Source organism: Camelus dromedarius, chromosome 26, assembly GCF_036321535.1.
Source record: "Camelus dromedarius isolate mCamDro1 chromosome 26, mCamDro1.pat, whole genome shotgun sequence".
NCBI lineage: Eukaryota > Metazoa > Chordata > Mammalia > Artiodactyla > Camelidae > Camelus > Camelus dromedarius.
The window spans coordinates 4,525,842-4,535,602 of record NC_087461.1 but is presented as its reverse complement, the minus strand read 5'-3'; the positions used below and the strand labels follow the sequence as shown (position 1 = coordinate 4,535,602).

At 50.9% G+C, this 9,761-nt stretch overlaps 1 long non-coding RNA gene across 1 annotated transcript; it reads left to right on the top strand.

The window, feature by feature from the left end:
• The first annotated feature begins 2,189 nt into the window (after positions 1-2,189).
• LOC135319349 (uncharacterized) lies at positions 2,190-5,670 on the top strand. Its single transcript, XR_010377871.1, has 3 exons — positions 2,190-3,345; positions 4,392-5,264; positions 5,550-5,670. It is a non-coding gene; the product is annotated as an uncharacterized LOC135319349 (long non-coding RNA).
• The last annotated feature ends 4,091 nt before the right edge of the window (positions 5,671-9,761 follow it).

Here is a 9,761-nt window from a genome sequence, read left to right as displayed (position 1 = left end):
GCCGGAGCGGACGCAGCCTTCGGGCGCAGAGCCGTAGTTCAGCTGCACCGCGCGCCGGGCTAGAAATTGATTAGCCGGAGCCCGCTCCTTAGGACTTCACGGTGCCTTTTTCTTTTTTTCCTCTTCTTTATTTTTGAGACCCAGGTTTCTGTGCGCACGGTGAGGGGGAGGTTGGTACGTTTGCACGTGCGCCGATCTACGTGCGTGGGCGTCTCAGCTGTGATTTTCCGGGGATGGGGGATGGGGGACGGGGATGGGGCGGGGCGGGGTGGGGTGGGGATGCTGCAGACTCGACTATTTATTTCCCCGAACACTGAGTCCAGGCAGTAGGCAGCCCGCAAGAGGTTGCTTCCAAGGCTGCTTGCTGCTCAGGCTCCAGCGCAGGGACCCCTGTGCGCTCTGTCCTTCCCCGCCAGCCCCCCACCCCCACCCTTCGGGCGCAGCTCGGGGTCGGTCCAAGGCCAAGCACCAGGTCCGGGGCTTCCTGGGTCTCCCAGGCCTGGGCGTTCAAGCCTGCGGACTCGGGGTCTGTGCTGGTGGCAGGAGGGGCTCGGGGTGGGGGCGAGCGGGACACTAGAGCGAGGTGCCACGGCCTGTGGGGTGCTCTGGGGTGGGGTGGGCTGTCTTCTTAAATAACCCTCCTTATGGTGCGTCTTTCCCTCCCCTCAGTGTAATTCTCAGCGATAGTCATGAAGACTGATCACGATGCTACTTTCCCTCTTCTTTCTCAAATTAAAAAGAGAGAGAGGAGAGGGAGAAATACGCACCCGACTCCACTACCGTTCGGGTTCCGGAGAAATTCTCAAATAGAGCAGTGTAATTTCTCAGTTGATTTTGATTGACATACTGTCCCTGGGATCATGTGTTAATCCCTTCTTCACTCAAGCCTTTTCATAACTCATTTCTCTCTTGCTAGATGGGGACTCTGATGGTTACCGAGGCAACGATGATAGCGCTAAGCTATTTCCCTCTCTGCAAGGAGACCATTATTCCGCATGCATAGGCCATTTGCAACAGAGGTCGTCACAAAGTCATTCACAACACAGCACACGTTTATTAAACTTTTATTCTCTTTTTTCCCCCAACACAGAAACTAGTTTGCACTTGTACGGGGTGGGGAGATCCTTGTCCTGCTCCGTGTTGCCAGTAACTGCTCTCGAGTGCGGACCCCCCACCCCCAGAGGACGCTCATCACCCTCCACCGCCCCGCGGGGGCCAGAGGCCCCCCCACTTCCCCATTTGCCCTTTGAGGTTTTCCTGACGCCAATTCTGGGACCTCGCTGGTAAGAAGAGGCGGGGGCAGCATCTAAGTGCAGATGGGGGACTCGGTTAACGGAGGCCGCTTCTCTGCGTACCTTCCTATATGACAGTCACCCGCTGTCCCCTTTCTCCCAGTCCTCCCTGGGCAACGTCCCTTTTCTCTTCCCTCCGGGGGATTTGCACCGGCTGCACTGGCTCCAGAGAAGCCATCTGCCAGCAGCGCATGGGTGTTAGGTTTCTGTTCCCAGTTTGGCCAGGAAAAGGGCCCCCGTGGGGTGCAGGCTCTGCCCCGCCTCCGGCATGTCGGGGGCGCTGGAAAACGGGTGGGTATGGTCCCCCGACTTGTGGCTGCAGCGGCCTGGGGCTCTCGGGCAAGGAGTGGAAGAGCTGGACTGTCTGAGGCAGCCAATCAAGGACATCACCCCGAGACTCGTCTCCATTAAAGGGACCGTCCAGAACATCTCTATTCCAAGCCTGCAGGGCCGCCAAAGCCAAAGGGCAGCTGGGAGGGTCAAGGACGGCAGGGCCACTTTTTCCACCATCTTGTCCCAGTTCCTCCCTCCTTCCCTCCCTTCCTTCCTCCCTTTCTTCTTCTTCCCTCTCGCCCCTCCCAGTCTTTGTTTTTTATGGGAATGGACCCACTGGGGCCCCAGGGTGTGAGTCTCCGGCTCCGGCTCCGGCGCTCGTGGCCTCGGTGAACTTGACCTGCAAGGCCTGGCCTCCACCAGCCCTGGGCCCGGTGACTGCCTTCCCCGCCCCTGCACCCCGAGCACCCAGTTCCTGCATGGTCCTCCCCGCTAACCCCCAGAAACGCCTGCTTCACCACAGCCAGGGATCCCCCACTGTGGCCCCCACCCACAGCCCCTGCCAGGATCAGGTGGCAGGTGCTGGGAAGACAGGGCAGGGACATGGAGCCTGGCAGGGACAGGCAGAGGGGCAAAGGCGGTGGGGGAGCTGGGTGGGGGCCAGGGCAGGCTCCTGGATCAGCAGGTGGCAGGAGCTCCAAGGGGCTGTGAGGGTCACCTTCCCTCCCCAAGCCCGGAATTGCCCAAAGGCCTATTGCTACCTCACAGGCGAACCTGATGGCCGGAGGGGATGCCATTTGCACGGATGACCCCGACTCCCTCCTGTCCCCAGAGCAACGGATGCTTTGCTGAACCTGGGAGGTGACATCGCCTGCCCGTCAGGAGCACACCTGGCTGGGGGAGTGGGAGGGGGACGCCAGAAGAGCCTGTGGTGGGTCCCCATGGCCCCCCAAGGGTGCCCCTACCCGAAGGGCAGAAGGCCTCCTAGAGCAGGGGAGGCCTGGGGAGGGAGGGACCCTTCCCCCGGAAGTCAGTGGGCTTTTTCTGGCACCTCCTTTACCCACATCCACAAGCCTCCCCCAGGAAAACCATCTAGAGAAGCGGACCTCAGGCCAGCTGCCTTCTTGCAAGGCCTTCCCAGCAGGGCGTGGGGGTCCTGGCATATAGAGCCCTGGTGAGGGCAGGGCTGGGGAGCTGAGCTGAGCTGGGCAGCCAACTGGGGGCACTGCAGTGGCCCAGCAGGGACCACGGGCAGTGGGCTGTGTATAGGCGCTGACCCTGTATTTTAAAAGGAGACTCTAACCACTGGGAGTACAGTTTGGTGGCTGGAAGTGGGGCCAGGAGGAAGCAGAAAGTTCCTGTCTGGGCTGCTCCAGAGAGGGTCCCAGCAAGTTCATGTGCTAACCTTCTGAACTGTGCCTGGGTGTTGGAGGGAGGGTGGCCGCAGCCTGTATCTGGGTGAGAGTTGTTTCCAGGCATCTAAGGAATGACAAGAGAAAGGCCACAGATCTAGGGGCCTAGGGGGCCTGCTCCCATGTGTTGTCAGGCTGGAGGCCAGCTTAGAGGGACACGGAGGTGACAACAGTACTGGCACACCCAGGGGGCCCTGGGAGGCTTCACTAAGGGTCAGCTTTAGGTCTGACAACCTGCCATCAGTGTGTTTCATGTCGCATACCTCATCACCCCACTGAGTTATCTTGGAGGAAACCAAACTGATGAAACGCTGTTCTAAGGAAAAGGGCCCACCTGGGAACAGGTGGCTTCAGCACGCGCACTGAAGGTGAGAACAATATGATTCTATTATAATGGTTACTGCATCCATCATCAAATCCATAGCTCACAAGGGCACGCTCATTCAAACTCAGAACACCCTGTAAGATAGGTTGATCCCCTTTAAAAAAATTTTTTTTAAATTTTAATGAAGGTACTGGGATTGAACACAGGACCTCATGCATGCTAAACACGTGCTTTACCACTGAGCCGTACCCCCCACCTAAGGTTGGTCCCTTTTTCACAGATGACGTGGCCTGTCTGACTGTGACCCTGGCTCCCATCACTGCTCCTGGGACACCTTTCCTTCCATGAAATCTCAGCCTACACTGACGTCTAGCCACAGGGTCACCAGCATTTATATTTATTCATTTCTCCTTCCTTCCTTTGACACTGTGTCCCCTGCTGGGCACCCTGCTAAACTCTGTGACCACAAAGGAGGAAACCTTCTCTGTCTGCAGGTAGACAGGGGAGGACCAGCCAACAGGTCATCAGAGATGCAGTAAATACTCTGTTAAGAGCCTGCCGTGTGAGCCCCGAGGACAGAATGGTGGGGTGTCTCCGAACGTTTACAAATTGTGACACTTGGTCAGGCCCCGGGATGCTAGGAGGTCACAGGGCAGAGCAGGGGCAAGAGGTGTTCCAGAAGTGAACCGCAAGTTTAGTGGCACAGGGGCGAGGAGAGGGCCTGGGGGAGGGGGTGGGGAAACCAGGAGAAACGCAGAGCCCTGAGTGGGGAGGGAGTGGGGGAGGTAAGGACCCACGGCAGGGAGGCGCCTTGGAGTCAAGCCTTATCCTGTGGGCACCCGGGGTGATGGTCTTTAGACGGAGGAGCAGCCGGATCAGAATGAGTCAAGTGATTCTGGATGCCACCTGGGTGACAAATTCCCCCTGTCCCCCCAGCCACACAGCCAGGACTAACGTGTTTGCCTCAATATTCCAAATTGTGTGAAGTGCGTGAGTAATAAATTCCCCCCCCCCCCAGAATCCTTAGGCAAAAGTAACACTTCCACCAAGGCTCCTGTTTCTCTCTTTTTTTTCAATGTTGCCACGTAGGACCTTCGTCCCACGGGCTTGGGTGAGTGTGTTGAGAATGGCAGCCCTGGTCATCGGCGTGGCTCTGCCTGGACCAAAGGCACTCTGACAGTTTTAACGGCCGCGACAGACATCACCCAAAGCCGGGATGGTGAGCAGTGACGCCACCCAGAGAACCACGCCGCGCCGCGTCTGCAATGGCGAGAGAGACGGGAGACGGGAGAGCCGCGCACTCAGGCCGATATGGCAGGAATCTACAAGCCCTCCCGCTAATTGATGGGCTCCCCATATATCATCCTAGATAAAGGGCCCCTGGGCAGTAAATGCTGATGCTTAGAACATCCTGATAGGGCTTTGTTAACAAGAAGATAACAGGAGAGCAAGATATGTTTGTTTAGCTGCCTATAGATAAACCCAATAGGTCTTCGTTAACTTTTCATGACTGATGGCAACCACTAACCATGATAAATAATCCTGCAGCAGGGAACTTTATTTAAAGCACCAGAAATGGGGCCTCCGTTTTTAGCTCTTTTGAATAAGGAGTATTTTCCCTGTGTGAGTACACGTTATGTCATAGTTAAATAATTTTAAACCATTGACTGAACATCTGAACCAAGTGGACCTTTGGAACTTTTTCCAGGTGTGCTGTGTTCCAATCACACAAAAACTGAGCAAGTCTGAGGAACTGGATTTCACAGAGTAGCCTTCAAGGGAATGCGACACAAACTTTTTTTTTTTTCCTAGCAGCTACAAAGAGGTAAAAATGTGCTTTTCAGTACTTGTGAGGAATATGGTGGCCGGAGTTTGGGTACCAAGCTTTCACCATGTGGGAAGTTGCAAAGTGTTACCCTCAATTGATGGTTGAGTAAAGATTTATCTTTCAAAACTGAGGAGGTAAGTTTTTCGCTGTCTTAAATGATGTTTTGCTTGCTGAACTCCACCATCCCTTTGCCCACATGGGCCCCCAAGTCATGCTGTGTCCAGAACTCACCCACAAAGGAGAGCCTCAAAGCACGTCGAAGGCAGCTCTCATAAATCCGGTTCCAAAGAGACCGAACTTGGGAGCTGTTAGAAACAAAATTATCATTTCACTGTTATATTTAATGCGATCTTTTAAAAGAAGGCAGTCATTTTTTACTAAAAAATATCATTTGAATTTTATCTTTGCTAAAACACTAGGGAGGAGGGAAGGAGTCTGACCTGCCATTATCTTCCCTAACCTGCCGACTAATCGATTTTGATGGAAGAAGTGACACTGAGTTAACCAGATTTGCCACCAGGAAATGGACATCTCGGGTGAAATGATGTTTCAGTTAATAAAAAGAATATTAAAAGGAATTTGTTCTTTTTTGGGGGGTTAATTAAGTTTATTTATTTAACAGAGGTCCTGGGGATTGAACCCAGGACCTTGTGCATGCTAAGCATGTGCTCTACCACTGAGCCATCCCCTCCCTACAAGAGGAATTTGTTCCTAATGTAGAAAAATTAGTATTTGCAAAAGCCACAGGTTAACTATGTCTTAATGTACTAGGGAAAGCTCCCCACCTCCATGTGTCACAAATAAGAAAGAGCTATTGTAATTCAGTTCCCTTTCTGGCTCTAAGAGAAAGCTCCAGTTGGATTCACTCTATGGGGCAGCTCAGTTCTGAAAGCATCAGATTTGATCCCCTAGACTCCCTGGAACCACAAGTTCACATCCCCAAGGGGTTGGGCTCACCCCTTCCTCCTTCCTGAGCAATAAATAGCATGGAAACCAGGTTATCTAAGTGGCCAACTTTCAGGAAAGACCTTGAAAACAGAGACAGGGTGGACCTGGGCGGTCACGTGGTTTCCATTACCGTGGGGTTTGCTGCGGGGTGGCTGCAGCCACTGGGGCCAGGCGGCAACTGAACGCCACCGCGATCCCAGGAGATACTCTGCCCGGATTTCTAATAGAAGTCTGTTTAAAAGCCTGCGCTAGCCTCAGAGACAGCCAGCTCCCTTTACCCTGGTGTAAAGCCATTGGGTGGCTCCATCAGATTAGGTGTGAGAGCAGGGCAGGGAGTCTGGAATGTCTACTTTCATCTCCAGTTTTTGGTGGCATGTCTAGAGCGCCTTAATATCTTAGCACCGTATTTTGTATTTGTGATTAGTGCGTTGGCTTAGGTACAACGTGATTCATGTTTCTTTCTTTTTTTCCTTTTTTGGCTCCAAGCGCTCATGCCCTCAGCTGAGTCTAAACCATCAACTTACTGAAATCCTCGCACACTTTTTAAGCCCCTGCCACTTCTTTACATAAAGGCCACTGTCTCCACTTGAGCTTTGCACAAACCGTTTGTCCAGCTTCTGACATGACTCCACTTAATTTGAAAGACCAGCGTTTCTTGTGGAAAAAAAAAAAATTAGACACTGCCGGCCAAGACCATCGAACGGCTGGGCGGAGGCTTGCCCGCCTTAGTGCCATGGGCTGTTGTCACACCTGAGAAGGCACGGGGCAGAGACAGCTCACCTGGGTGCCTTTCTTACTATTTCTCCCAACCTTTTTGTTTTTCTTCTGATCTTTGAGCACCAATGAAACATGATTAACAAATTAGTGAAAAATACAAGCTTACAAATGCTTATCAACCAGAGTTATTGCCAAGTGTTCTATATACATATTAAAAGTGATACCATGTGATGTGACTTTTGCGTCTGTAAACAGCATAGTGGCAAACATTATACATGAATGTATACGTATGGAGTGTTGTGAGCTGTATGACCTAATTACACCATGTATTTTTATATAAGATCCTTCAGACGAATCTATGTCTAAAGACATCTCAGAAACACAGCGGGCCACTGTCAAGCAGCGGCCTTAGCCAGTTGCTTGGGAAAGGAGGTGGATAACTTCTGACGGCAGAAACAGCATCGTTTGAATTCGTCAGGATCTCTGCTGTGTTAAATTGCTGTACAGTCTGTGACTACACACTGAGACGTGGGCTAGCTGGGCTTCGGCAGTCTGGTAATTTGAAGCCCTCCCGTAGGGCTTGGTTTTTTGGTCACCGATCAGCAGACCTTCTCTGTTGTTTTTCATGGTTTCAAACAAAGCTCGGTGACAATGATTTGTCCATAAAAACATCTGAATAAGTAACTAACTTCAATCCAAGAAATGAAGTAGATGTTGAAAGGGTCTGTATTACCTCTGGGATGGTAGAAACCCCACGGAAGCGGTTTGGACGCCCTAGATTCAGTGTATGTACGTGAACAGGTGCGTCGTGTGTTCACACTCATGGCTGAATCAGTGCAACAGGAAAATTTCACTACCATCTTATGCAAACCACTGGCAACTGATATTTTGTACCTGGGACAGACCGCTGGATACGTAAAATGTGGACTTCCTAAAAATTTGTTAGTAAGTTGAAAACATCAGACTCTGTCTGGCCCCTTGCCTCCTTCTGTCTGTTGACAATAAAGCAATATAAATGCTTCCTTGCTGTTCTCTCCAGCCATCTGTAATTCAGGGTACACTCTGGTGCAGGAAACGCTAGGAAGCGTACCCACCCCGTCACCAGCCCTCTGCTGCCCCACCTCTGCGACAGCCAGTGCGTCCACCGGAAAAATTTCCTTCTGCTGTTCTTTTAAAAATTTTGCTCTTATGAGACCATCTGAAAAGGATAGCTCCTATACCAACTTTTTGTATCCTAGTTTTATTTTTTTTAAATGTAAGCCTATTCTTTACGCTGTTTTTAATGAAACCCACACTTTCAAAATGTTGAGGGTAAGTTGTTTCTGATTGGGTTCCTTGCACACAGCACACACGTCCCTTCAACCTACAGTTTGACACCATAACGGGCATCAGATCTGACCTGTTGCTACCTCTGAAACAGAACGAATTTGTAACATTTCAAGTCTCAAACACAGAATGCGAGAGCTACGAGGCACATATAGCTCTCATGTGACCTCTTTGTTTCAAAAGGAAAGGGCTGAGTCCGTGGGGAGAGTCAGGACACACAGACAGGAAGTGTGGCTGCGCTGTTAGTGCTTCGGCAAGTCATCCTTCCGTCCTTCCTGGAAGATCAGAATTATAACGGCGTAGCCGAGAATATCCACAGTCCTGCGATGTGCAGTGTGCTAGCTACCAGCTACCTGTGTTTATTTACATTCCAATTAGTTAAGATTAAACAAAAGTTGAAATTCAGCTTCTGAGTTGCAGGAGCCACAGTTCAAGTGCTCAACAGCCCGTGTAGCCGGGGCTACTGTACTGGACAGAGCAGAAGCTACAGAACATTTCCCTCATCTCAGCCCAGAGATGGGCTGCAACGACTCAAGAACACAATGTTTCTGTTTTGTTGTGTGGAGGGGATTCCTGAACACACAGAGACGGGGTGCAGCGCAGCTCGTCCACTAGGGGGCGCGCCATTGATCAGTGCATCCCTGCATCCCGACTACACTCCCAGGGCTCTGAGAAACTTCTCATTTTAAGTGTAAACTGGGTTTCCTTACTTTATCTGGTCCATTTACTGCACTAAGGCCTGAGGTTGTTCAAGAATGGACGGGCAGTCACGGTCCTGCTGAATGCGGGCAAAACCTCCCGAGGGTGCGTCCTCCACGAGTTACTATTTCATTTACTTCTCTGAGATTGTTCAGCTCGAGAATCAGAAAACGCTGGCGCCAAACCCACTGCACGTTGGCTCGCTGCGCATTAACACTGGGTTATGGGCCTGCTGGAGGCACCTGGGCCCGAGGCGGTGGCACACGCCTCCCTCTGTTCCCCACCCCTGGGCCCTGCAGAGACACCTACAAAATCCAGGGGGCTGGCCCACCCTGGAGAGAATGGGCGCTGGGAGGAGGCCTCTCTCTCCTGGGGATCGCCTGTGTCCAATAATCAAACCATTCGACAGTACAATTGTCAAATGAATGGTCTCGCTAACGTCTCATCCAACTTTCAAGCCCTTATTGCAATATCAAGATCACTTTTTTTTAGAAAACTTAAGTATAGTTGATTTACAATATTGTGTTAGTTTCAGGCATACAGCAAAATGATTCAGTTATCCATAGGTATATGTGTCTATATTCTTTTAAAAATTCTTTTCTGTTATATTTTATTACAACCTACTGAATATAGTCCCCTGTGCTAAACAATAAATCCTTGTTGTCTATTTTATATATGGTAGTTAGTATCTATTAATCCCAAAGTCCTAATCCATCCCTCCTCCCCTTCCCCTTCGGTAACCCTGTTTGTTTTCTATGTGTGTGAGTCTGTTTCTCTTTTGTAAATAAGTTCATTTGTGCCATTTTTTTAGATTCCACATATAAGTGCTATTGTATGGTATTTATCCTTCTCTGACTTACTTCACTTAGTATGACAATCTCTAGGTCCATCCATGTGGCTGCAAATGGCATGATTTCATTTTTTGTGGCTGAGTAGTATTC